Raw genomic sequence first — 26,912 nt, 5'->3', positions numbered from 1 at the left:
AATCCATCTGCACCCTTCAACTATTGGGTATCGAAGCTAGACACCTGGCACGAACTGGCAATGTACGCAATAGAGGTGCTGGCTTGCCCGGCAGCCAGCGCTATGTCGGAACGCTGTTTCAGTGCTGCCGGAGGCATCGTCACAGATCCGCGTATCCGCCTCTCCACAGAAAATGCAGACCGTCTGACTCAAATTAAAATGAATCAATCCTGGATTGGAAACGACTATGCAACACTCCTGGACCCCAACCAAGTAACATGAACAATGACCATCTGTGATGGGTTAGCGTTTCCGGTCCCTGTTTATTGAACCTCTTATCTGTATTACATTTATGAATGCATGGCGGTAAAAAGCATGCTATCCGCACGCTTCTTGTCCTCATGCAAGGCCTGGGTTGTTGTGTCTGAAAGCGTGGCCTTCTCTTCCTGCGCCTCCTCCTGTTCCATCACGTGTGCTGCTGCTGGGTTAGCATTGCCGGTCCCTGTTTATGGAACCTCTTATCTTTATTACATTTATGACTGCATGGCGGCAAAATGCATGCTATCCGCACGCTTCTTGTCCTCATGCAAGGCCTGGGTTGTTGTGTCTCAAAGCGTGGCCTTCTCCTCCTGCGCCTCCTCCTGTTCCATCACGTGTGCTGCTGCTGGGTTAGCGTTGCCGGTCCCTGTTTATGGAACCTCTTATCTTTATTACATTTATGACTGCATGGCGGCAAAATGCCTGCTATCCGCACGCTTCTTGTCCTCATGCAAGGCCTGGGTTGTTGTGTCTGAAAGCGTGGCCTTCTAGTCCTGCGCCTCCTCCTGTTCCATCACGTGTGCTGCTGCTGGGTTAGCGTTGCCGGTCCCTGTTTATGGAACCTCTTATCTTTATTACATTTATGACTGCATGGCGGCAAAATGCATGCTATCCGCACGCTTCTTGTCCTCATGCAAGGCCTAGGTTGTTGTGTCTCAAAGCGTGGCCTTCTCCTCCTGCGCCTCCTCCTGTTCCATCACGTGTGCTGCTGCTGGGTTAGCGTTGCCGGTCCCTGTTTATGGAACCTCTTATCTTTATTACATTTATGACTGCATGGCGGCAAAATGCATGCTACCTGTGCAAAGAAAACAGACATTTCCCGCATTTAAAAGACAGTTTTCCCTTTGAAACTTTAAAATCGATTTTCTCAAAAACTATAAGCTCTTTTTGCTAAATTTTTTTTCTCTTGTACCCACTCCCAAGGTGCACATACCCTGTTAGCACTCAGACCATAGTCAGATCCCACAGTGTGTTAGAACCAGGTGGCCCTTGGTATTCACACTGAGCCAGATATCACTTGTGTCATTATTGTGTTATACTTTAGACCAGTTCCAGGGTGTTGTGACCAAGGACCTCACACCCAAGCTTAGGGATACTGTGTCATTGCTGTGTTATACTTTAGACCAGTTCCAGGGTGTTGTGACCACGGACCTCACACCCAAGCTTAGGGATAATGTGTCATTGCTGTGTTATACTATAGACCAGTTCCAGGGTGTTGTGACCACGGACCTTACACCCAAGCTTAGGGATAATGTGTCATTGCTGTGGTATTCTTTAGACCAGTTCCTGGGTGTTGAGACCACGGACCTCACACTCTAGACTAGGCCTCTGCTTATATGTTATGACCGTTTGCTCTCTCAACCTCTCTCTTGTCTTCTGATTCGGTACCTATGCATATCTGCCTACCTGTTGCCAAACCCTGCCTGTACCTGGTTACCGAATCAGCCTTCTGTCTTTGTACCTTATCTGCCTGTATGTTGCCGACCCGGCTTGATAGACCCTTCTGGCTGTCACTCACCCCTTGAGTGCTCAGTCTGTCTGTACTACCTGTGACACGACCCTGCCAAGTGTTAGGTAGCTGCGGAGACCGCCTGTTCCTCAGATAGGCCGCTCTACAGTCCAGCCAGGGGCTCTATCCATTTGGAGTCCTTTGGCTGCAGTGTAGTCTGATTCCCAGTATTACAGGGAATCACTGGATAGCAAGTTATCTCTATCCCCTTTCCTAGGAGATAGTTCCTACTCCACCTAGGGCCACCTGCTCCACAGGTGGTCCATGCTCCTTGTTATTGGCATCTCCCGCCCCACGGGAGACAGCCCACTGTTGCACCAAAACACTTACACTTTATCAGGTGTCCAGAGGTTAGTCATACTTGCATTATTGGTGATTCTGCAGATCATCAATAATCAGGTATATATCTGTATTGTTGGTGATACTGCAGATCACCAATAATCACATTCTCTCTGTGTGCTGACACCAATCGTTACAAGATGCTTTCCTTGCATTGAAAGACATCCATGGCTACAATTACTAGGTAATGCCTAATGATGTTGATCCAGGGATTTTATCTGATTGCCATCTGGAGTCGGGAAGGAATTTTTCCCTTTTGGGGCTAATTGGACCATGCCTTGTAAGGGTTTTTTCGCCTTCCTCTGGATCAACAGGGATATGTGAGGGAGCAGGCTGGAGTTGTACTTTGTACTGGTTGAACTCAATGGACGTATGTCTTTTTTCAACCAAAATAACTATGTAACTATGTAACCACCTCTGCCACCCCAACATCCCCAGACACAGATCCCTCATCGTCCTCAACATTAACTTGGGATGCTGGCCTGAGCCCAACCTCCTCCTCCACATCAGGCCCCATCATTTCCTCAATGGCAGCCCTGAATAATCGCCCTGGCACCGGACCGAGGGACACAACGCTCTCATCCGGGGAGGGCTGCTGCTGATCACTGGCTGCTGGAGTGAATGTTATAACTTGCGTGGGGCGTTGGTTGTTGCTGTTGTTAGGAGTGCTGCTCACAGCGGAGGTCTGTGAGGAACTCATGGTGGGCTCATATGTGTGTGATGGAGTAGAGCTCATCAGAACAACCTCTGCGCACCTAGTGGTATGCAAGTGATCCCACTTGGCGGCACTGAAAGTGTTTTTTTAATAAACAATACTCAGCAAAAGTCACAGAATATATTTGTGGATTGGTGGTATGCAAGTGATCCCACTTGGCGGCACTGAAGGTGTTTTTTTAATAAACAATATGCAGCAAAAGTCACATGAAAATACGTGTGGATTGGTGGTACACAAGTGATCCCACTTGGCAGCACTGAAGGTGCTTTTTTAATAAACAATATGCAGCAAGTCACTGAAAATACGTGTGGATTGGTGGTACGCAACTACGCAAGTGATCCCACTTGGCGGCACTGAAAGTGTTTTTTTAATAAACAATACTCAGCAAAAGTCACAGAATATATACGTGTGGATCGGTGGTACGCAAGTGATCCCACTTGGTGGCACTGAAAGTGTTTTTTTAATAAACAATATGCTACAAAAGTCACTGAAAATACGTGTGAATTTTTAACAGCCCTGTGGGTGCTGCAGCTGCTGTCAGCGGTGAGGCTGGGGCCCTGTGGCTGGCCTGGCTGGCAGTGAGGCCCTGTGGGTGCTGCTGTCAGCGGTGCGGCTGAGGCCCTGTGGCTGGCCTAGCTAGCAGTGAGGCTTTGTGGGTGCTGCTGTCAGTGTGAGACTGGGGCACTGTGGCTGGCCTGGCTAGCAGTGAGGCTCTGTGGGTGCTGCTGTCAGCGGTGAGGCTGGAGGCTGGGGCCCTGTGGCTGGCACTGGCAGACAGTATGCTACGCTAAACTCCCTACCTACCCAAAGCTAAACCTCAAAGCAAATGGCGGTGATCACGTGCGTTCAGGTACTTATGCACCCGAACACGTGACCCGCTCGGCCAATCACAACGCGAGACGCGCGTTCGACCGAACGTACGGCCACATTAGGCCAAGGACGTTCGGCCAAGGACAAGTTCGAGCCACGTGGCCGAGCATCCATCACGGACACTGAGGTGTTCGGATGGTGTTCGCCGCAAACTCGAACACCACAAAATTTGACGAATCTCGAACAGTGGTGAACACTGTTCGATCAACACTAAATTGTATGTGCGATTGGTTGTGCCTAGCAAACCCAGAGTCTGCTTATAATGGGACAACTGCTGCTAAGTACCAAAGGTGGAGAGCACACCTGTTTTTGTTTATAATTTATTCTATTTCTGACATGTGGTGCTGGCCATCCCTTCTAACTGCAGCACATAAAATATATAGTACAATGGATGACTCAGTATTGTTCAGTTCAAACAATATCCTCTCACTCTTCTCCCAGGTACAGAGTAACCAATTTCCCATGCCAAAGCCCCAGACCATCTGGAGGAGTCAAAAATGATCCGTCTACAGAACTGTTTCAGCATTCTGTGTTGGAACTTTCTGTGTTATTTTTGCTAAAAAAATATACACAGTTCCAGTAACTGTTGACCAGCCCTGCTCCGTTAGAAAGACCTTCACCCTTTCCTACTTACAGAACAGCTTCACTTCATGGGTGGTGAACTTATCACTTTTAGGTCCTTCCATATCGTAAAAGCATAAAGGTCAGGGTTTTGCATCATCTTCCATTTGAAAATTTACCTTCTTTTGCCTAAAGCATTCTTTGATTATTCAACTTGGGTGTAAATTGGAGTGTTTTCAAGTTTATAAAAGCTAAGACTTCAAGGAGCCTGCTACTGTTCTGCAGTATGAAAATCCATTGAAGACCAGTACAAGGATCCTTACAGCCACTGTATTTAGACCATGAGTCTTCTGAAAAACTAAACACATTAAAAAAAATAAAGACATTATTGTTGACAGCAATTGCAGTTTAAAAACTGAAAATGGATGCTGCCTTTGCTTTGCATCTGTTGCAATCTTATAGTAATAAATATAAGTGTAATTTAGAAATTTTTTTTGAACATCATTAAATAGACAGCACCTCTTATGTAAATGCTTCAGCGTCTCTTCTAATTCTTCCAGTGTTTTTGATCCCCACCATAATCCCGGAGTTTATGAAAAATTCTTTGCAGAAATGCCAACTGGTTGTCTCTGAAACATGTCTGCTGAGTGTGGTCTGCTGAATATTAATGAAGGCATCCTGTGCAGAGCTGAGAAGAGATTTGTCCTTACAGTCGCTTGTGTTTATAATGCAAATATAGAGCTGAGACCTGCTGACTTCAGAGGTGGATGACGATTCCTGTTTTCCTGTGACCTCTGCTGGCACAGACAATTATTACCTTCACAACATGTCAGCAAAAAGGATATTATATGCAAGATATAAACTAATTTAGTTATTTTAAAACCTGCAAAACTTAGGAACTGCAATTTATAAGTTAAATATTATGAGCACTAACAGCTGAAGTCCAGTTCAGAAGAACAAAAATGGCAGCAGGCACCAGCTATACTACCGAGGAAGGGCGTAGCCCGAAACATGTCGTGTCCTGACACTCTGTAACTGTATGCACTCAATACAGATTACTTGAAATAGCCTTTTGTGTGCCGTCTTCTTTTCTGGTCTGTAAGCACGTTGGGCAGGAGTGGTGTACCTGCAGAAGTTGGCACCGGCTTTCAGGTCTAGAGTCACAGACCTGGTTTAGGTGTGCGTCTAGTGTGATCCCATATACCGGCTATACTACAGTCTTCAAAGCCAGAACAACACCTGTGCATAAGTAAATGATACAAGGTATGTACTGTATGTGTGTTTGCATGCATCTATACACATATACATGTAAATCAATTTTATATACAGTTTATTCAGGGCTTGAATATGTGTACTTATTCCTTTTTAATTGCTTGACTGAACAAAAGCATGTATGGCTGCTTCTTTATCCAGCCCCATCCATCCTCCTCAGAATAAGTGGCAGCTGCATTCTGGTGGCTCTGCAACAGAGAATGGACTGGATGGGATATTTCCTATTTCTGAGGCTGCTGTGGTCCAGCTGCAACTTATTAACAGGAGACCAGTGAGTGTGGAGAATAATCAGTTTCTATCAGAGGACTCAGTTTAGATGAGGCACTACTAACCAACCCTTGGTGGGCTTTGACACCTAAGAGGTCAGACATCCCCACATCCCCATTATCTCTTCCCTTCCCAGCCATACCCTCACTTAACCTCCTTGGCGGTAACCCCGTGTGTGACACGGGGTAAGCCGCCGGAGGGTGCCGCTCAGGCCCTGCTGGGCCGATTTACAAAAAAATTTTTTCAAACACACAGCTAGCACTTTGCTAGCTGCGTGTTTGGTCTGATCGCCGCCGCCGATGCGGTGCTACCCGCCGCGATTCAGGGCCCCCCCCCGCATACCCCTTGCGCAGCCTGGCCAATCGGCGCCAGGCTGCGCTATGGGGTGGATCGGAATTCACTGTGATGTCACGACGTTGGCGACGTCGATGACGTCACTCCGATCATTGCCATGGCGACGGGGAAAGCCCTCAAGGAAATCCTGTTCAGAAAGGGATTTCCTTATGGGCAAGCGGCGCCGGCGGTGATCGGACGCTACGGGGGGACGCCGCAGGGAGGGGGGAAGCATGTAGCTAGCGCTAGGCTAACTACATGCTTAAAAAAAAAGTGAAAAAACCCTCCCGTGGCCGCGCAGCCGCGGGAGTCATACCGCCAGGCAGAGCCGGATTAAGGCTAAATGGGGCCCTAAGCAAAGTAACTGAATTGCCCCCCCCCCATCATGTCGTAATAGAATCAGAAGATGCAGCTGCACAGCAATATGCCGCACACACCGGGCAGCCGAGCTACTGGTTGCTATGGGCAACAGCACGCTTTCCTCTGTGGGTGCACAATGCAGGGAATAGCAGCGGCAAAATGCAGAGTGAGAGATGAATGGCTGGGACATTTGCACTCAGAGGCTGGGGCACCCCTGTGAAGAGGGCGCCAGATATCACAGCAGCAGCACTTTCCCCCTGCATCTCCAGCCTGGCAATAGCAGAAAGCTCTGGACACCGCCAAACCGGAAGCCGTTCCCCAGACAGAATTACATAACCACTCCCACCACCGAACAACCAATTTCCTCCCAAACTAGACAGCCACCATGCAGCCTCCATCCCAGTGAATACGATAGTCCAGCAGAGAAGGCAGCCGCAGTGGGGGAGAATGACAGCACCAGATGACTCACATTCACCTATTGCAATCCAAGCAATAGAGGTCCCGTCATCCGGAGCCCATCTGTCTCCTCTAGAGTGCTGCCGCTCTGTTACTACTACTATTACTACTTCCTACTTCCTGTCTGATCTGAGAATCAGGAAGTTCAGAGCGAGCGGCTGCACTGTAGAAGAGACAGATGGGTTTCAGATGACGGGATCTCTATCGTTTGGATCATGGATAGGTGAGTGAGCGTTTGCCATCTGCTGCTATCATTCTTGCTGCAGCTGTGGTTCTCTGTGGGAAGGGAGGGTGGAGTGGGCAGCAGCAGAGCGCACAGTAGCAGGAGGGGGACCTAGGAGGAGAGCCTGGCTCTGAAGACAATCAGCAGCGCATGGCATCATTTGACAAGACAAGACAAATAACATTTATATCGCGCTTTTCTCCTGGTGGACTCAAAGCGCCAGAGCTGCAGCCACTAGGACTATAGGCAGTAGGAGTGTTAGAGAGACTTGCCTACGGTCTCCTACTGAATAGGTGCTGGCTTACTGAACAGGCTAAGCCGAGATTCGAACCCTGGTCTCCTGTGTCAGCGGCAGAGCCCTTAAAGAGACTCCAAGCAGTGCCTGTGGATATGCCTTTAAGCATACCCACAACTAATTCATTACATCCTCACACCTACCAGCATGATGTTTGTAATTATATCCCCCTGGGTTCCTTATATTTCATTGCATTGTGCTGAATCGAGCTGCCAACTTTGGAGAAAAGTCGTCCTGTGGCCGTGATTTCGATCGCGAAAATATCGAAAACTAAAAGGCATAGAGCAGCCGTTTATATATCATTGGAAAGAGGAGAAAGAGAGCTTTAAAATGATATGCATCTTTCCATAGTTACTGCACTGCTCAGAGTCCCTTTAACCATTATACCATCCAGCCACCGCTGACTTTGGAGAAAAGTCGTCCTGTGGCCGCGATTTCGATCGCAAAAATATCGAAAGCTAAAAGGCATAGAGCAGCCGTGTATATATCATTGGAAAGAGGAGAAAGAGAGCTTTAAAATGATATGCATCTTTCCATAGTTACTGCACTGCTCAGAGTCCCTTTAACCATTATACCATCCAGCCACCGCTGACAGGATGGCAAGGGCTGGTTTATGTGCTGATGGGGCCCCTTTGACTCTGAATGGGGCCCCAAGCGACTGCTTTTGTTGCCTGGTCGGTAATCCGGCCCTGCCGCCAGGGGGGTTAACTCACCTCCTTCGGCACCCCAGTGTAATGATAATAGTCTCAGGCAGATAGGTTTAGGCAGGAGAGGTGTTTAAGGGTTAGGTGGTGGTGGTGGTGGGGTGTTATTTTAGGTTAGGCACCACTAGGGGGAGTTAAGGTTAAGCACCACCTGTGGGGGTTAATGTTAGACACCACCATGGGGGCAGTGGCGTAGCAATCACCATAGCAATCACCATAGCAACCAGAGCGGCTGCTATGGGGCCCTTGTCACAGGATGGATGAGGGGGGCCCGGAATGCATGGGTGCAGTGGCAATATGAGGGTCTGACTATAAGGCAGGCTCTCATGCTGCTCCCGTTTGGCCACACATACCTGTCTCCGTGAGACGGTGCAAAAAACACGCTGCAACATTCCTCACTTCCGTCGGGCTGTGTACAGGGAGACAGCTCTTCATTAGCTGTAGCGCAAGGAAGTCCTGGCTGCCAGGGGAGGAACGGAGCTCACAGGCACAAACACCACAGATGGGGAGAAAGAGTCTGATTGAAGTCTGAAGAGCTGGCAGACCAGCCGTGACCTAAGGTCAGTTTACAGAGGTCACTGAGCTCTTTTGCTGAGATTCATCTTTCCTCCCTTTCCTTTCTTTTTAACTTTAATATATACACTTTGGAAAGCCTCTGGGATCACAAGGCTCAGCATGTCCCAAGCACTTGTAGATTCAAAAAGAAGAGTACATTTTTATAATTAATGTATTTGCAGCTTCTCAGCAAGATCTGATTGACATGTAAGACCTGCTGAGCCTTATAGTTCCACAAAGGCTGCATCTGTTTATTGAACACTTCAAAACCTGATTTCTATTAGAATGCCAGACAGTCCTTCCCCCAACACAAATTTCTCGTCTAAAGGTGCCCATTGAAGGTACAATCCTATAGCTGATCGACCGTTTCCACCGTGGTGATCGGAAATGGTCGGTCATGCCCATTAATGGCTTAAAGGGAACGTTGACTGAACTTAAAAAAAAAAAGTTTAATTTACCTGGGGCTTTTGCCAGCCCCCTGCAGCCGCCCTGTGCCCACGCCGTCACACTCAACGATCCTCCGGTCCCCCGTAGTGGCTGAGTTTCGTTTTCAGTGACTGGGCCAGTCCATGGTCACTGTGCCTGCCCTGCCATGACCATCGTGTCCTCGATCACACTCCCGTTGCTGGGAGCTTCCTGCGCATGATGCTGAAAACGATGCTGCAGGGGGCAGGCAAAAGCCCCAGGTAAATTAAACTTTTTTTTAAAGTTCAGTTAAGGTTCCCTTTAATGCCCTCTAACCAATTCAATCAGATCAATGGAATCAATTCCACTTATCTGATAAAATTGGTTAACAGGAATTTGGCTATTAATGGGCACGACCAATCGTTTACTGTGGGGTTTTGAAATGTTCGATCAGCTGCAGGATTGTGCCATTAATGGGCATTTTAACCCCAACCTAAATGCTAAATCCCCTTCATGATGACTTACCTACCCGCTAATGCGAAATCCCTTTCCTGTTGCCTAACACTAATCCACACTCCAGATGTTCTATCCTTTGTGACATCTATCCCTAACCTCCTATGCTATGTCATTTTCCTGACACTAGATTCGTCCTACCTGCAGGAATTCTGGCTACCTACACTGGTGTGTGTGTGTGCGTGTGTGTGTGTGTGTGGGGGTCCTTCTGCCTAGCTATGTTGGTGTGTGCTTCTGACTACCTATACTGGTGGTTCTCTAGCAACCTTTACTGAGGTGGGTACTTCTGTCTACCTATATGGGCATTCGTCTCAGGCTACCTATACTGAACAGGCTACATCTGGCTACCTATACAGGGGCTCATCTCTACTTACCTCAGGCTTCTTCATGTAGTCTTTCAGGTCCCCTACCATCCTCCCGTTCGCCACCGCTATGTTGCTGTCACCACTCGGTGTCACTATCTCGGCTGTGCTCGCCTCCTCACTCGTGCTCCTTCAGCCAGGAGCATGCTTCTCCTGCGCAGTTCCAAAAACTTGCAACTTAGCAGGTGCAGAACGCTTTTGGCAAAGGGAGCGTGATTGAGGATTAATGCGTCCTGGGCCAAGCAAGAGCAGTAGCCATTTTTTTTTTGGGGGGGGGGGGAGACAACCAAAATGTTGCTATGGGGCCCTGTGATTTCTAGCTACGCCCTTGCATGGGGGGTTGAAGTTAGGCACTGGGAAGGGTTAAAAGGAATCCATGGTGAGAGGCATAAAAAGGCTGCCATATTTATTTCCTTTTAAACAATACCAGTTGCCTTAAGAGAGCATTGATATTCATATGAAAATGAAGCAGTCAAACAGCAAGTGAAGTATAGAGTGGCTCTCCTATAGAGTAAACAAAAGCAAATGAGTGCTTTAGGGGGAGCAAACACTGCTGATAACAGAGGCTAGATAAAAGTTTAAATATTATCTTTTTTAAGTTGGCTACTGAATGATACAGATTGTATGACACTATGAAATGGCTGCTGTACAAAATTCAGGGATCGTGTTTAACCCCTTGAATTTAAAATAGCAATATGAGACTGCAAGGAGATTCTCTTTTCTGTGGCTGCTACACATACAATTAATACAATTAATGATCTCATTTTTTTTTTCAATTCAGGGTTGCAATCTCCTGTGCACACTGTGAGAAAACGCGTTCTGAGAGCAAGGCGTCTGATTCCGCATCCAACGCGGCGGTTTGCACGCGGAGGTGTGCGTCTGGTAACATGGCAGAATGCGGAAAAGCCGCCGCATGTACTGACAGCGAGGCGGCTGGTTCCGTGTCCAGCGCGGCAGTCTGCACGCAGCAGCATGCCTCTGGTGTGGCTGAGTCTGTTAGTTCACACAGGTTTAGGAATACGCGCGCACGCGCGCTGAGAGGCAGAACTTTCATGACGGCCAAGAGGGGACCAGCTGACCAGACTGGTCAGCTGATGCCAGAGCAAGTTTCTATTGGTCCATCACTTAGAGGTGGCGCCAGAGTGCGCTACACTATATATAGTTGCTGCTGGCCAGTCACAAGTTGTCTGCCGTTGCGAACACTACGTGGAAGCACTCAGACCTTAGTCAGATCCTGCAGTGTGTTTGAACCAGGTGGACCTGGGAATTCACACTGAGCCAGATTACTTGTATTGTATTCTGTTTATGCTTAGACCAGTTCCAGGGTGTAGAGACCACGGACCTCACACCCAGACTAGGGAACTTGTGTTATCACTCTGTTATACATCAGACTAGTTCCAGGGTGTAGAGACCACGGACCTCACACCCAGACTAGGGAACTTGTGTTACCATTCTGTTATACATCAGACTAGTTCCAGGGTGTAGAGACCACGGACCTCACACCCAGACTAGGGAACTTGTGCTATCATTTTGTTATACATCAGACTAGTTCCAGGGTGTAGAGACCAAGGACCTCACACCCAGACTAGGCATTGCTTGATATCTGTTATGACTTATTGCTTTCCTGACTACTCCTCTGATCTCTGATTCGGTACCTCGCACATCTGATACTCTGTTGCCAAACCCTGCTTGCCTTGGATACCAAATCAGCCTTCTGTCTATGTACCTTATCTGACCGTGTGTTGCCAACCTGGCTTGCCCGACCACGAGAGCTATCTCTACTATTAAGAGATAGTCTCCAGATCACTCAGTGACATTGGTCTTCATTGTCACTCACTCTCTGAACCTTCCTTCTTCAAGCCTGACTTCGCCCTTTGGGGAGTCTCAGGCTACTGGAAGGTTTCCTTATCTCTAGAGCAGTATTGCCATACTGTCTCTAATTTCCTGTGCTATACTCAAAGTACTACCGTTACACCAAACACTCACACTATCCAGGTGTCCAGAGGTTAGCAATATATCTGTATTATCGGTGATTCTGCAGATCATCAATAATCAGGTATATATCTGTATTCTTGGTGATACTGCAGATCACCAATAATCAGATTCTCTCTGCGTGCTGACACCGATCGTTACACACACATTACTCTTTTTTGGGGGGAGTTCCCTAATAGCTGTTCTGTGGTTCACTGTCAGCACCACATACCTGACAAGATTTCTTTCTTTTTGGGGGATAGAGTACCTCCTTAACACTAGTAAAATTATTTTAAACAAAGCTGAGAATATGCATGACTTAGGAGTCTATTTCTGCCTCCTTTGTCAAATACACAGAGCCTATGAGAATAAAGCAGATGAGACTTTCATATCCAGAGATAAATAGATTCTTGACAAACATAAAACGTAATAACTTTTAGAACTGCCATATGGTTTGAATTTCTTTTAAGAAAACTTGTATAAACTGCATAATCAGCTAGTCTGTAATGATAAGATGAAGCGCTAACTGTGGAATTCTATATGGAATAAGTCTATTACCATCGCTGGCTGTTTATGAGAGTGCTTCACTTGTTTTATTCACAGAAGGGAAAATTCTGCACACTACATCTTGGTGCCTTCTTCAAAATTATCATATTTAGTCAACATTTCAATTAGCTGTGGACTAATCTCAGTTCATTTGCATTATTTCACTAAGCAAAATTAAACATTTTAACACTCTCTGAGATCTTACAGTGAAAGATCTGCCAGAAAAAAGAAATACAGTACATTCTATTTGCTCTCAACTGATTATATAGCATTTTACAGATTTACAATATATATATAATTTTAAGAGCCCAGAACACCTGCTTCTTTTTTGTAATTTTGTTTCAAATGTTGACATTTATGGTTTATTATGGTTGAGTTTCGGCCATGCTGTTTTGTGTACTGGGCTTATTTATATGGGTGAAAAGTCACCAAAATGCCCTGAAATGTTAATAACTTTGCAAACCTACTTTGATTTTAAAAATCTAAGCTATGTGGCTTGTATTGCCTTTGACCAAGCATCCTTAGGCAAATAAAATGGTCATGGGACTGGGGTTAATTTACATTTATTTACAGTTAAAAAGGAACTTTAACCCAGGATAAAACTTCAGTCAGAAGCCGATAATATTTACCTTTTCTCAAATAGATCATCAGGGCAGGCTCTGTGGCTGATATTGTGGTGAAACCCCTCCCACAGTGTGATGTCAGAGCCATGACTCTGTACCGTTTCATGTCTGTGAACTCCTTTGGATTGTGGGAAAAAACGACTGTTTCCAAATTCCAAACAAGGAGTATCTCTCTCTGCGCATATATATATATATATATATATATATATATATATATATATATATATATATATATATATATACACATTGTTAGTAGGTGTGAGTTTTTTTTCATGCCTGGGACTGCCTAACGACGCCAAATGACATCAAGAGCGGTGGGCAGGGATTAGTAGGGAACGATCAAACACATGCATGCCCGTTCTCTGCCCATCAACAGAGCAGGCATTCGTAGCAGTCTGCCAGCCGCGTTTAGAGCTGGCAGGCTGCAATGTAACAAAAAAAAAGGGAAATAATCATTTGTACAGTGCTGCAATCTAGCGCAGCACTGTACAGAGGACAGCCCTGACCCTAAGGTCCCATTTACACTTAATCAGGTGGTGTGCCTTAGCGTGCGTTAGTACGTGCAGATATCCGCGGATATCCGAATAATGCGCCCAACTACCCGCAGATAGCTATCCGGATTTGGGCCCAGCTATCTGGAATCCGAATCCGGTCAGATTGACCTAAAAAGTTTGGATATCCGGGTTACCCGGATATCCGGAATCCGGATGAGCAGCCCTGTAAAACACTGCTTTATTAAAAAATGCTAAACAGAAAGGATGACATTCAACATGCCCACAAAGCAAATAGAATCTTTGAATGATGTGACAGCAAGAATACAAGCATACAATCAATGAAAAGTATGCTTCATTTTTACTGTTAGCGTGCATATTTAGCAGTAACACACTACATGCAGTGCGTTAAGATGCCTCAACCCTTTATACTGCAACACACCCACCGCACTGTGAACTTCACATAGGTGCTGTAAGTAGCGTTACAAAATGACCATTACACCACACTGCAATGCACCATTGTGAATGAGGCCTTAATACTGAGTACATCAGTAAGGCTTTGTTCACATTATAAACGCAAGTGCTTTCGTGCACAATTTTTTCAAGCAATACCCAGGGTTTTCTAAGTATCGAGCGATTTTGTGTAAGCACTTTTCTAAGCAATTTTGATGAGCGATTGAGATTTTGACGTCAAAGCACTTTTTCAAGCACTTAGCGATTTCCCTATACCTTTCATTGAGCCAAAGTGCTCAGAAAATGGTACAGGCAGCGCTTTTGAGAACGGCACACAATTGAAACGTTCATATGTGAACACTCTCATAGGAAATCATTGCACAAGCACATTTAGGCGATTTTCAAAATTGCCAGCGCTTAAGAAAATCTGCAAATGCTCATAGTGTGAACAAGCCCTAAAAGAGTGCTTTAAGTGGCTAATGCTACTGTAGTATGTTTTTGTTTTATGTTGCAGCTTAGTGTAAGAAATATATAAATGGAGACAAGTTGAGAAAGTTAAGCATCCTGTGTACAGGGAAAGCTAGTAGGGGTAGGCAGCTGGTATTTTACTTTGGTCCCAGAATGGTCAGAAAGGACTATGACTGCTGTTCTGCAATGTTGTGTGTCCTGATGACTGCTGGATCCATTCCTAACAAGCACATTGTAGTGTGCTCCTTTAGGTCCACATGTACCAGCACAGAAGCCATACACAAAGAGATCTACAGTCAGGGGTGCTCGGATACCAATTTTTGAGATCCGAATAGATTTAGATTCGGATCCGGATACCTAGATAACCGAATCCGAATCAGATATCCGAATCCGAACTTTTGGGTATCCGAGTAGAATCGAATATCCGAACCCAATATCCGATCAGATTCGGATATCCGAATTGAAAACCGGAAGTGGCCTTAAAATGCTTCCAAACCGTTTTGGAAGCTAAAAAACCAAAATCTCTCTCCTTCCTTGTTTTGTCTTGTTTTCCAGGGATTTGTAGGATGTCAAAAGCAAGCTCACATACATTGGCCATGAATCGAACCCAGGTCAACTGCTTGGAAGGCAGCTATGCTCACCACTATACCACCAACACTACATGCTGAATTTGAAGTCTGGAAGATTCCAGGGCAAGGGTGGGAAGGATAAAAAGCTAAGTGGCCATGCAACCATTCCTGCTAACCTAAAGCTTACTTGTGTCTTACAACACATTGGCTTAAGACTTTACCAAATCCAATGCTCCAATATGGGGAAGCTTCTCTGTTTGCTGTTTACTGTTTTTTTTTTTTTTTTAAGTGTGGTGTCACAGTTCACTCATCTCTTCAACTACAAGAAAGGCCCAGGAGTAGTTTTAGCTACCGTAATATCTATGTTACGACAGGGTTTTGATCCATTAACCTCTGAGTTATGGGCCCAGCACACTTCCACTGCGCCACTCTGCTTACATTTGTATACAATCTTCAAGTTTAAGAAGGGTACATTAGTTGAAATAGTTACACTACAATCTATGTTACAGCAAAGCCCTAATGACACTTTCTCTTAAGGGGCTATGGCCGCCGATTGGCCTATGTGGTAAAGCAAGGTGTAAAAAACAAAGTACACCTAGTAGAGGATGGCTTCGATCCATCAACCTCTGGGTTATGGGCCCAGCACACTGGGCCCATAATCCAATGTGCGGAGGAGGAGGAGGAGGAATTTCGTTTTTTAATCAGATCCGGATATCTGCAATATCCGCGGATATCCGTGTTATGCGTCCAAATATCCGCAGATAGCAATCTGGATTTTTATAAAAATCCAGAATCCGAATCGGATAGCATAAAAAAGTTGAGATATCCGGGTTACCCAGATATCCGGAATCCGAATGAGCATCCCTGTCTACAGTTACAGATTGCCCTACAGTTACAGATTGCAAGTTCAAGGTGAAACAGAAATTCCAGGAGTGTGTAAGGGGCTAAAAGAGACCAAAAAACCTCCTTACAAAAATGCTACGCAAAACAGAGGTTTGCCTTCTTAAAACAGAAGGTATCTGTGATTATTCAGGTTGATAGCTAAACATCATTTTTTTATAAGGAGGCTTTTTCAGCCCCTTACACACTCCTAGGAGTTCTGGTTCACCATGAGCTTGCTGGGTATTCTGTAACTCTGGGTGTTTCAAGTCCTACCCCATTGAGCCATATTAATCCATGCCATGCACTGATGAGGGTCAACCAATCCAAAACAGTCTGTATGCATGTTGGATTAGTTTGGCTCTGTAATATTATCAAGTTGACACAAGATTAGATTACAGCGGTTCTGGAGGCGTATTTAGCTATAAGGGAAAACAAAGATCATTTGCTTATTCAGCAGTGATGCAGTGTGGGACACCTCAGAGCTCACTCTTAAAGGAAAAACCCGGGAATTGTAAAAAATCTGATTTACTTACCTGGGGCTTTCTCCAGCCTCTGGAATCCTATGTGTCCCTTGCCATTGCTCCGCTCCAAGCCGGTCTCCCCTCCATAAAAGCCACCAATCCGACCAGGGTCTTTGCTCCCAGGTCGGCAGCTTCTACAGAGGGGAGCAGCTTGAAGCAGAGTTGTGGTGAGGGACACATAGGATTCTAGTGGCTGGAGGAATCCCCAGGTAAGTAAATTTTATTTTTTTTCTACAATTCACAGATGCTTCCTTTAAGAAGGCAAACCTCCTTTTTACCATGAGATCTATGTCATTATTTCATCCTGGCTGGATAACAAGATCTACCCCCATTCTTCATCTGCATTCTTGTGAGAGTGCCAGCCCTTTAAACTTCTTCCATTTCTTATATGCGTTGTCCAAACACCTATTTCCCAGTTTCTGTGGATGATCTTTATTTACATTGTGAAATGATAAAATGATAGTGTTTGTCAAGTGTGAACCACACAAAATTAAAAACTAACAGACATTAAACCTTCAGTTCGGGAGGATTTCCCCTTTTCAACCAATCTGATTTAACCAAAGTAAATAAGCATGAAACGCAGAGGGGATAATAATTCCGAACAGGCCTTTTCCAAGGTCACATGAGATATACCTTTATAATTCTGGAGATTGAAGGCTTTGAAGTCATTATACACAAATCCTAAATCTATTTAATAAAGACTTCTGGAAATACATATCTGGGCTATGTTTGCTGAGAAAATCCCTGGATGTATTGTGGAATACATTTTCTTTCCCTGCAGACAGGCAGTGTTTTTCATGTCAGTTAGAGTTTAGCCATGGCTTATATATCTGATCTACAGTATATCACTTTCTAGTCTGCCTAATTTAAAGAAGATCCCTAGTCACCAATAAACTAATCAAAACCAGTCTGAGTACACTTGCTGTTTCTTTTCTAAACCCCAACTCTGGACTCTGATTTAAAGGATAAACTGAATTGATACGTGGCAATATGAGATAAATATGTCTATGTACAGTCCATACCCTACACAGAAATAGGCTGTGAGTCTTTGTACTTTTTCTCACTGTAAGGGTTAAAATGACACAGCTTTGAATGACAGTTACTCTCCAGCTGAACTTCAGTTTTGACTATAGTATAATGCTAGGTACACACAATGCGTTTTTTTTGGGTAATTTTCCGTCCAATCGATTTTTGATTCTATTTTCCAGTCGATTTCCAGCTCGATTCTCTTAACTTTTCTTATCTATTTCCATTCACTTCTATGAGAAATCAACCAGATAAACGATTGAAAATAATATCGGACATTACGGAAATTATCTATCGAACCATATATCTGCCGAAAAAATGTATGGTGTGTACCTAGCATTACTTTCACTGATAAGTAATTACAGGCTATAAAATTCTCCCATGACAGAGAGACAATTCAGAGTGAAGGGAATAGATAAAAAGGGTCTGTAGGATAGGATAGGGGATTGTAAAACATCTGAAACTACCGTAATGCAGCTGAGACAATTAAAAAAAAACACTTTAATTGTACGTCTTAAGCTTTAAAAAAAAAAAAAAATAAGTGGGATTCCAAGAAAATGCCTATTATTTTTTCTCATCAGTTTCTTTACAGCTCAGGGATACTTTAAGCAATTAACACCTATACCTTGTTTTTACTTCATGGAATAGAGAAGGTTTTGACATTTTAGCTATGTCCTGATTTAATTAGCAATAACGTTATCACTACTTATGACACCTAAATGATATAAACTTTTTTTTTTGGGGGGGGGGGGTCCAAACTAGACTTTCCTTGGGGCCTTTTCCCTTCAGAAATTATTTAAATTCCTATTCATAAAGGGGAAAAGTGTGTATGAGAGTAGTGGAGCACTCCTCTATAATGCTTGTGGATGTGCTTCGGTAGAGCCAGCTGCACCCTGGATCCCTTGCAGTAGACGTGAGATGAACCGGCACCATCCAATGTATTCAAGCTCTTTATTGTCTTTAATTCAGCATGACAGCATACAAAGCAACATTTCAGGGCAGCTGCCCCTTCATCAAGCTGAGCTGTCTATGAACAAATGCAATCTGACACTAGACATCTATTTATACCCAGCATGTCAAAAGCAGTGACCAATCACGAACTAGATACATACATACACTAATAACATTGTCCCATACAATGCATCTGATGGGGAACTATCCTGGTCACCTTTCATAGGTACATTTGAACTAGGACCTCACCCACTTCCTCCCCCTCACCAATGGCCGTACTCACCCCTAAAGGGGAAAAGAAGAAAACAAATGAAAGAAATACACAGTTTCTTAGTTTTCACCTACTAGTGTTTTACAATAAAAAGTGCAACTGCAAACAAAGAAACTTAGAGGTGTACTTCGTTTTGTTGCAAATGGTTTAGACTTTAATAGCTGTGTGTTGAGTTATTTTTATGGGACAGCAAATTTACACTTTTACTGGCTGTACATTACTTTACATTGTATCAAACTGCCATATCCAGGTCCATGATGCCAAGGGAGGCGAATTCCTCAGGCGGCAGAAGTCTGGGGACAGCACCAGGCAGAAACAGGAATGAAGAGAGTGCCTGGCCAACCTATACTGGGGGCAACTGTACCTAGATAACCTATACTGGGGGCAACTGTACTTAGCTACCAACACTGGGGGCACCTATAACTGGCTACCTACTTATACTGAGGGTGTTTTGGGGGGGCCCACCGCAACTATAAGATGTGGTGCAAATTGTCAGGTGCTGTGCGATCATTCCAATTCGGGGGGAGGGGGAGCGCATCCACACAAGTTTGCCTCAGGCAGCAAAAAGTCTAGAACCAGCCCTGGTCATATCTTCAGTGCCCATAAAAATATATAATAAAATATTTACAAAAATGTGAAAGGTGTAGATACTGTACATGATAAAATGATTTGAAAGAGTGTTGAGGTTTGGAACTAGTACATTAGTATTAGACAAAAATAATACTTAGACCTGATATAAAGATAGTAAAAGCATAGGAATGATCAATGAAATTACCATTCTGAACAATTTTGAACTGATACAAATTTCATGTTAAGTTTATGCAAATGAATACAGCATAAAACTGGACTAATCAGATGTCATAGCAGATAACACAGTGCACAGTGGCTATCTCAGTTTGGATTTCGGTGAATGAGCCAGTTGATGGCCACTGCGTCTGCATGGCCCTGGTTGTGTACGTCCTTTATCATGCTCCCATCACCTGGAGCATGCTCCCATCACATTGGGCATGCGCAGGACGCTCCCAGTGATAGAAGCGTGATCAAGGATGCGCGTGGCCAGGGCCACGCAGATGCAGTGGCCATCGACTGGCTCAGTCGCCGAAATCAAAACTGAGTCACTCTGGGGGGCTGGAGAATCGTTCCATAACAGTGCGGGCGCAGGGCGGCTGCAGGGGGGCGGTGGAAGCCGGTGAGTTAAACTGTTTTGTTTTTGTTTTTTTACTTTAGGGTTCCTATAGGACCCAGAGCCTTCCCTCTCCTTAGGTAAGTATTTGCTTCATTTTTTAAAAAATGCGGTACCCATTCACTTTAATAATTCCCATTTAACATTACACTATATAAGATTGGAACCTGTGTTTCTCCACCCTTTATCCATATGTTTACCTAATAACTAAATGCTTCTAGAATGTATCTGCATTTATTACTTCTAGATACAGACCAAATAATGAATAAAATATTACAGTTTTTTTTCTCTTGTAATGAGAAATAACCCCCCCCTCCCCCCCCCCCCCCCAAAAAAAAATAAATAAATAACTTTTAGATTATATTTCTTCCCGAATAAACTATTTTTAATGAAACAGAGAGCCTGGTCAACATACCACTTGCAGTTAGGTAATTACAAATGTTACCTATTTTTTTCTTCATTCATTTAGGGATGCTGAGAGCCTGGTTATTCAGCTGCGATCTATTAAGTAATGGAATGGAATGCCCAGAGAGACAATTTAGTGTTTCTATATTTTATTGTAATGGTTTAGCACATGCAGTAAACTATTACACAGAAGCTAGAGCACACTGGGGGCCTGATTTACTAAGCTGAAGGATTACAAATTGCCCAGTATGCCGCAGCAGCTGGGATCTCCAGGTGGGATGCAATCACATCCTGCCTGGGCTTTGATGCAGCCGTTTATTGCAGAGGACCACAGAGATCTATGGCTCTCTGCACATCAGGTGCCAAAGCTGACACCACTAAATTGAATTGGCAATAGTAGATGCATGTGAATGACTTCCTATTCATCACTGGATGTGGCATTGCCTCAGTCGCATGCCGGTTGCATCACTTCAATTTAAAAATACACCTGCAGCTATAGATGCCTGGACAGCTTTTTTGTTTGTTTGTTTTTTACATGCATGTGCGTTCATGTTAACTGGCACAGTGTGTAATAGATAAAGATGCCCAAAAAAGTTCACATGAGGGCAACCAAATAGCCACCTCCACTTAGGTAAATAAATGAATGGGGTTATTTTGATTTCTTTCTTATTTAGTACAAAGGGTTAAAAAAAACACCCAAGCCATTAACATATTTTTTTTTTATTGAATAAAACACACCCGTGTTTTGCATAGTACATAGTTATTTGGGTTGAAAAAAGGCATACGTCCATCGAGTTCAACCAGAAAATAAAGTACAACACCAGCCTGCTCCCTCACATATCCCTGTTGATCCAAAGGAAGGCGAAAAACCCTTGCAAGGCATGGTCCAATTAGCCCCAAAAGGGAAAGAAATTTTTTCCTGACTCCAGATGGCAATCAGTTAAAATGTCTGGATCAACACCACCACCTCCATGTACAGATCATGTCCCCTAGTCCTTTGCAAAAGCCTAGGGACAAAAAGCTCATCCATTTAGCTTTTTTATTGCCCTCTGTTGTATTGATGCATGTTAATTAGATCTCCTGTAAGGCGTCTTTTCTCCAGACTAAATAAACCCAGTTTATCTAACCTTTCTTGGTAAGTGAGACCTTCCATCCTTCGTATCAATTTTGTTGCTCATCTTTGCACCTGCTCTAAAACTGCAATATCTTTCCTGTAATGTGGTGCCCAGAACTGAATTCCATATTCCAGATGTGGCCTTTCTAGAGAGTTAACAGGGGCAATATTATGCAAGCATCTCGAGTTTTTATTTACCTTTTAATGCATTCCAAAATTTTATTTGCTTTAGCTGCAGCGGCTTGGCATTGAATATGATTATTTTACTTGTTGTCGATAAGTACTTCTAAGTCCTTCTCCAAATTTGATGTCCCCACCTGTATCCCATTTATTTTGTGTTTTATTATTGCGTGACATCTTCCGCAAAGTGTATTTAGCCAGGTGACTTACTGTCCCTCAGAGGGGACCACAATCTATTTTCTAACATATTCAGTCATTCTGTTATGTTCCTATTGCAGTCTAAGGACCATCTTATGTGGGGAGCCAATTTACTTATTATTTGCATATTTTTGGGATGTGAGAGGAAACAGGACTACATGGAGCAAACCACGCAAACATATGGAGAACATACAAACTCTGCAGGGATAGTGCTCTCACCCAGATTTGGGCCAGGGGACCTAGTTCTGCAAAGAAAGAGTGTTATTCACTACACTACCGCACTGTCCATGGTCTCTATTAAAATATAGCACCATTGCCTGTGTCTGTTTTAAGTACGGTACTTAACCTTCTTTTCTTCCTTCTATTCAGCTTCTGTATTATTTTTTCTTGGTTGCAGAATGCTGACCAACTGCCACTGCAATCCCACCACACACTTACCAGGAGCATCACTATCAGGATATTTTAATTTCCTACTGAGATTTCTCATTTGTCCACTTATCTGGACCAATGGGAGTCCTTGGCAGAAAATGTGAACAAGCCATAGTAAAACATTACATTTCAGAAATCAGTTTCATGAATGACCCTTTTGACTTACTTTCCTGAGTGGGAGTGGCTGTTTGGTTGTTCTCTTATTAAGACGGTGACCATACACCACCGTAAGCCCTCCTTATTGCATTACCCCCACCTACCCCTCCATAGGGGTGGAGGAGATATTCTTGTTCTTGGACAAATGTGCTTTGCAGGAAGAGGAGGTCTTGTCAATGCCCCTTTGCAAAGCACCACTATGTTAAAAGTCATATTGCTTTGTATAAACTAGGGCTTTAACACAATAATGATTTGACCTTGCAGAGATGGTTTTCCATTTAAAAAAATCCATGTTTCCGAAAGCAGCATCGCCAGCTTGTTGCTGATAATCATTATTATTAGTTATTTATAAAGTTCTTTTACCTTCTGTGCTGCTCTACTGAGTATAATACACACAATAGTGAGGACCACAGATACATGTCACTTGACAGGCAGCCTATTGGGCCAATTAAAGTGCAGGGATCACGTTCATTAAAGCCCCTGGAGTCCGCTTTGAGCCCTGACCGCCTGATCACTTTGAACCAATCACAGTGATCAGGAAATATTGAAATGGAAAAAAAATAGCTTCTGGTCCTTAAAGGGGCCATAGTATGCAGTACTAAAGTGGTTAAAAGACTAGTTGTTGCTCTTTTGTTGAGATTAAGTAGTTTGTGCAATATTGTTTGTTTGTGGCAACTTTAATCTAGCATGTGTACGGTCCTTAACTTTGGTGATGTCATGAATTACTTGAGATGTACAGTCATTCAGAGGCAATCTAATGGTGCCTACAATTCTGTATGAGTACTATGCCTTGACTTTCTGTTCTGTATATTAATTGTTAAGTAAAAAAGAAAAACAAAACTGTGCATTGTGAGGGTTAAACAACTATGGTCACATGTATGACTGTGTCTATGTTTCTATACCTTTATTTGTACCCATCTCTCAGTTAATGGAAAATAGTAAATGTATTCTCTAAAGCAGAGTTCCCCAACCCTATCATCAAGGCCCACCAACAGTACATTTTGCAGGAAACCACAAACATGCGCAGGTGTGGTAATAAGTGTTGCAGCAGAGCTGATTAAGTACCTCTGTGGATTTCCCCAAAACATGTACTGTTGGTGGGCCTTGAGAACAGGGTTGGGGAACACTGCTAAATTACTCTCAACTTTCTGTCTAGTAAAATCAGCTGATTTAATAACACAGAGCAAGCCTGTCTGGAACCTATCAATCTGTACCATCCTTTGTAGTAACAACATTATATTTAAAATTCTGTCACAAAGCCCAAGTTAGCGGTAACCCCGAGTCAGGCTCGGGACGGAGAGTCGCAGCTCAGAGTGATAATCCCGAATTGGATCCTTCGGAGGTGTGGAATGTGCAGGGCTGCTGCAGATCTATCTAGCAGTATATTTTTTAAGGTCTAAAAGCTTGAGGGAAAATTGTACCGCTTTTGGACAATAGATTTGGAAATAATCATACCGCCAGGGTGATTAACCTCCTTGCCGGTCTAATTAATCTGGCAAGGAGGCAGCGCAGAACTTTTTTTTTCGCTCGCTACATGATAGCCGCTGAGCGGCGGCATCCCCCCACCCACTCCAATTGCCTTCGGCGATCAGAGTAAGCAGGAAATCCCGTTCAGAACGGGATTTCCTGCAGGGCTTCCCCGGTCGCCATGGCGACAGGGCGGGATGACGTCACCGACGTCATGGACGTCACAGGGAATCCCGATCCACCCCTCAGCTCTGCCTGGCACTGATTGCCCAGGCTGCGCAGGGGTCTGGGGCGGGGGGGGTCGGCTCGGCGGGTAGCGGCGAGTCGGCGGCGAGCGGCGGCGATCGCGTACTACACGCAGCTAGCAAAGTGCTAGCTGCATGTAGGAAAAAAAATTATGCAAATCGGCCCAGCGGGGCCTGAGAAATCCTCCTGCGCAGGTTACCCCGAGCTGAGCTCGGGATAACCGGCAAGGAGGTTAAAGCTGAAATGGGCTGAGCCCTATCATCTCCTGCTACTCAGTGAATACATCAGATTTATGGACCAATAGGGAGATTTGGTAGGTGGAAAGGGTTAAAGCTGTAAAGAAGGACCTGAGATCGGCATGTTTATTTACCATCTTATACTTCTAAAACTATTACCCTTTGTACATTTTACTGTATTTATTTACAGTTTTTCCCAAAAGCAATATTTTATCTTGATCTTTGATGATTACCAGCTTAGTACGATTTAAATTGCGTATGATGGTGAGAAATATCCACCTGCTTTGCGACTGTATCTAAATATCATGCCCACAAAGGGCTTTTGTCTGTAAGGGAATCCACAATACAGTCACAGTGACCATTAGTCGTGATGTTCAAAGCTCACTTGTTCCAGTCTCATTTCTATAGCTGTGCCAGGGATTCAGTATTTTCTTTTCTCTCTCTCCTTGAGTAACTTTCCTGCAACTGAACTTGGGAGATTACTTAATCGCCTGCAAATACTTGGTGGTGCCTATATTGGTGCTCTGTTCTTGAGATGTTTCAAAAATCACTTCTCTGACTAGTGCTCCGGCTAAAGCAGTCTTGTAATCCTCACATAGCATCCATCTGTGGAGAAGAGGCTTTCCCTCTGCCATAATAATTGGCAGATTCTCCCAGTTCATAGTACATAGTAATAACATTAACCCATACGATGATCATGTACCATGTTTTTTTCCCAAAGCAACTCACTCAACTAAGAGGAACATGGATACTGGACTACCTTTTGTAAAATATCAGTTGACTAATTGTCTTTATGATGTTTTGGCTTCAGTGCAGGGGCGTAACAATAGACCCTGCAAGGTATGCAGCCGCAGGGGGGCCCAGAAGCCACAGGGGGCCCTGTCCTGAGAGACTGACAACTAAGGGCATGGAGAGAAACAACTTTCTGATCTCTGCACAATGATTCTAATGGCTACATCTACTCAGCAACTGATAATGAATCATACAAAGTTTTGCAGACAAACATTTGTAGACAGTCCCTATTCCGTGTGCGGGGGGCCCATCCAAAGTTTTGCAGGGGGGCCCAGTGATTTCTAGTTACGCCCTGCTTCAGTGGTATCTAAATCACTCCACTGCAAACCGTGCACAACCACTGAAGTCAATGGAGCTCTATTCTTGGACTCAGAAGGTATTACAAAGAGAAAATTAGCTATGTACATCTGTTTTAAAAAAAACATTTAATTTGTTATGTCACTATGGGTATCTATATGGTGATTGCATCTATTTAAAGGTACCCATTAATGGTCCAATCTCCCGAATGATCAACCAGCCATTCCGATCCCGTCATAAATGGTTACATAGTTACATAGTTATTTTGGTTGAAAAAAGACATACGTCCATCGAGTTCAACCAGTACAAAGTACAACTCCAGCCCGTCCCCCACATACCCCTGTTGATCCAGAGGAAGGTGAAAAACCCCCCACAAGGCATGGTCCAATTAGCCCCAAAAGGGAAAAATTCCTTCCCGACTCCAGATGGCAATCAGATAAAATCCCTGGATCAACATCATTAGGCATAACCTAGTAATTGTAGCCATGGATGTCTTTCAAAGCAAGGAAAGCATCTAAGCCCCCTTTAAATGCAGGTATAGAGTTTGCCATAACGACTTCCTGTGGCAATGCATTCCACATCTTAATCACTCTTACTGTAAAGAACCCTTTCCTAAATAAATGGCTAAAACTTTTTTTCCTCCATGCGCAGATCATGTCCTCTAGTCCTTTGAGAAGGCCTAGGGACAAAAAGCTCATCCACCAAGCTATTATATTGCCCTCTGATGTATTTATACATGTTAATTAGATCTCCTCTAAGGCGTCTTTTCTCTAGACTAAATAAACCCAGTTCATCTAACCTTTCTTGGTAAGCGAGACCTTCCATCCCACGTATCAATTTTGTAGCTCGTCTCTGCACCTGCTCTAAAACTGCAATATCTTTTTTGTAATGTGATGCCCAGAACTGAATTCCATATTCCAGATGTGGCCTTACTAGAGAGTTAAACAGGGGCAATATTATGCTAGCATCTCGAGTTTTTATTTCCCTTTTAATGCATCTCAAAATTTTGTTCGCTTTAGCTGCAGCGGCTTGGCATTGAGTACGATTATTTAACTTGTTGTCGATGAGTACTCCTAAGTCCTTCTCCAAGTTTGATGTCCCCAACTGTATCCCATTTATTTTGTATGGTGCTAGACCATTGGTACGACCAAAATGCATGACTTTACATTTGTCAACATTGAACTTCATCTGCCATGTATGTGCCCATATAGCCATCCTATCCAGATCCTGTTGCAATATGACACTATCTTCCTGAGAGTTGATGATTCTGCACAATTTTGTATCATCTGCAAAAATAACAACATTGCTCACTACTGCATCTACTAGGTCATTAATAAATAAATTGAAGAGCACTGGACCCAGTACAGACCCCTGTGGGACCCCACTGCTAACAGTCTCCC

This window comes from Hyperolius riggenbachi, chromosome 7 (genome assembly GCF_040937935.1).
Source record: "Hyperolius riggenbachi isolate aHypRig1 chromosome 7, aHypRig1.pri, whole genome shotgun sequence".
NCBI lineage: Eukaryota > Metazoa > Chordata > Amphibia > Anura > Hyperoliidae > Hyperolius > Hyperolius riggenbachi.
The sequence above is the reverse complement of the archived record's forward strand: the minus strand, read 5'-3'. Positions refer to the sequence as shown.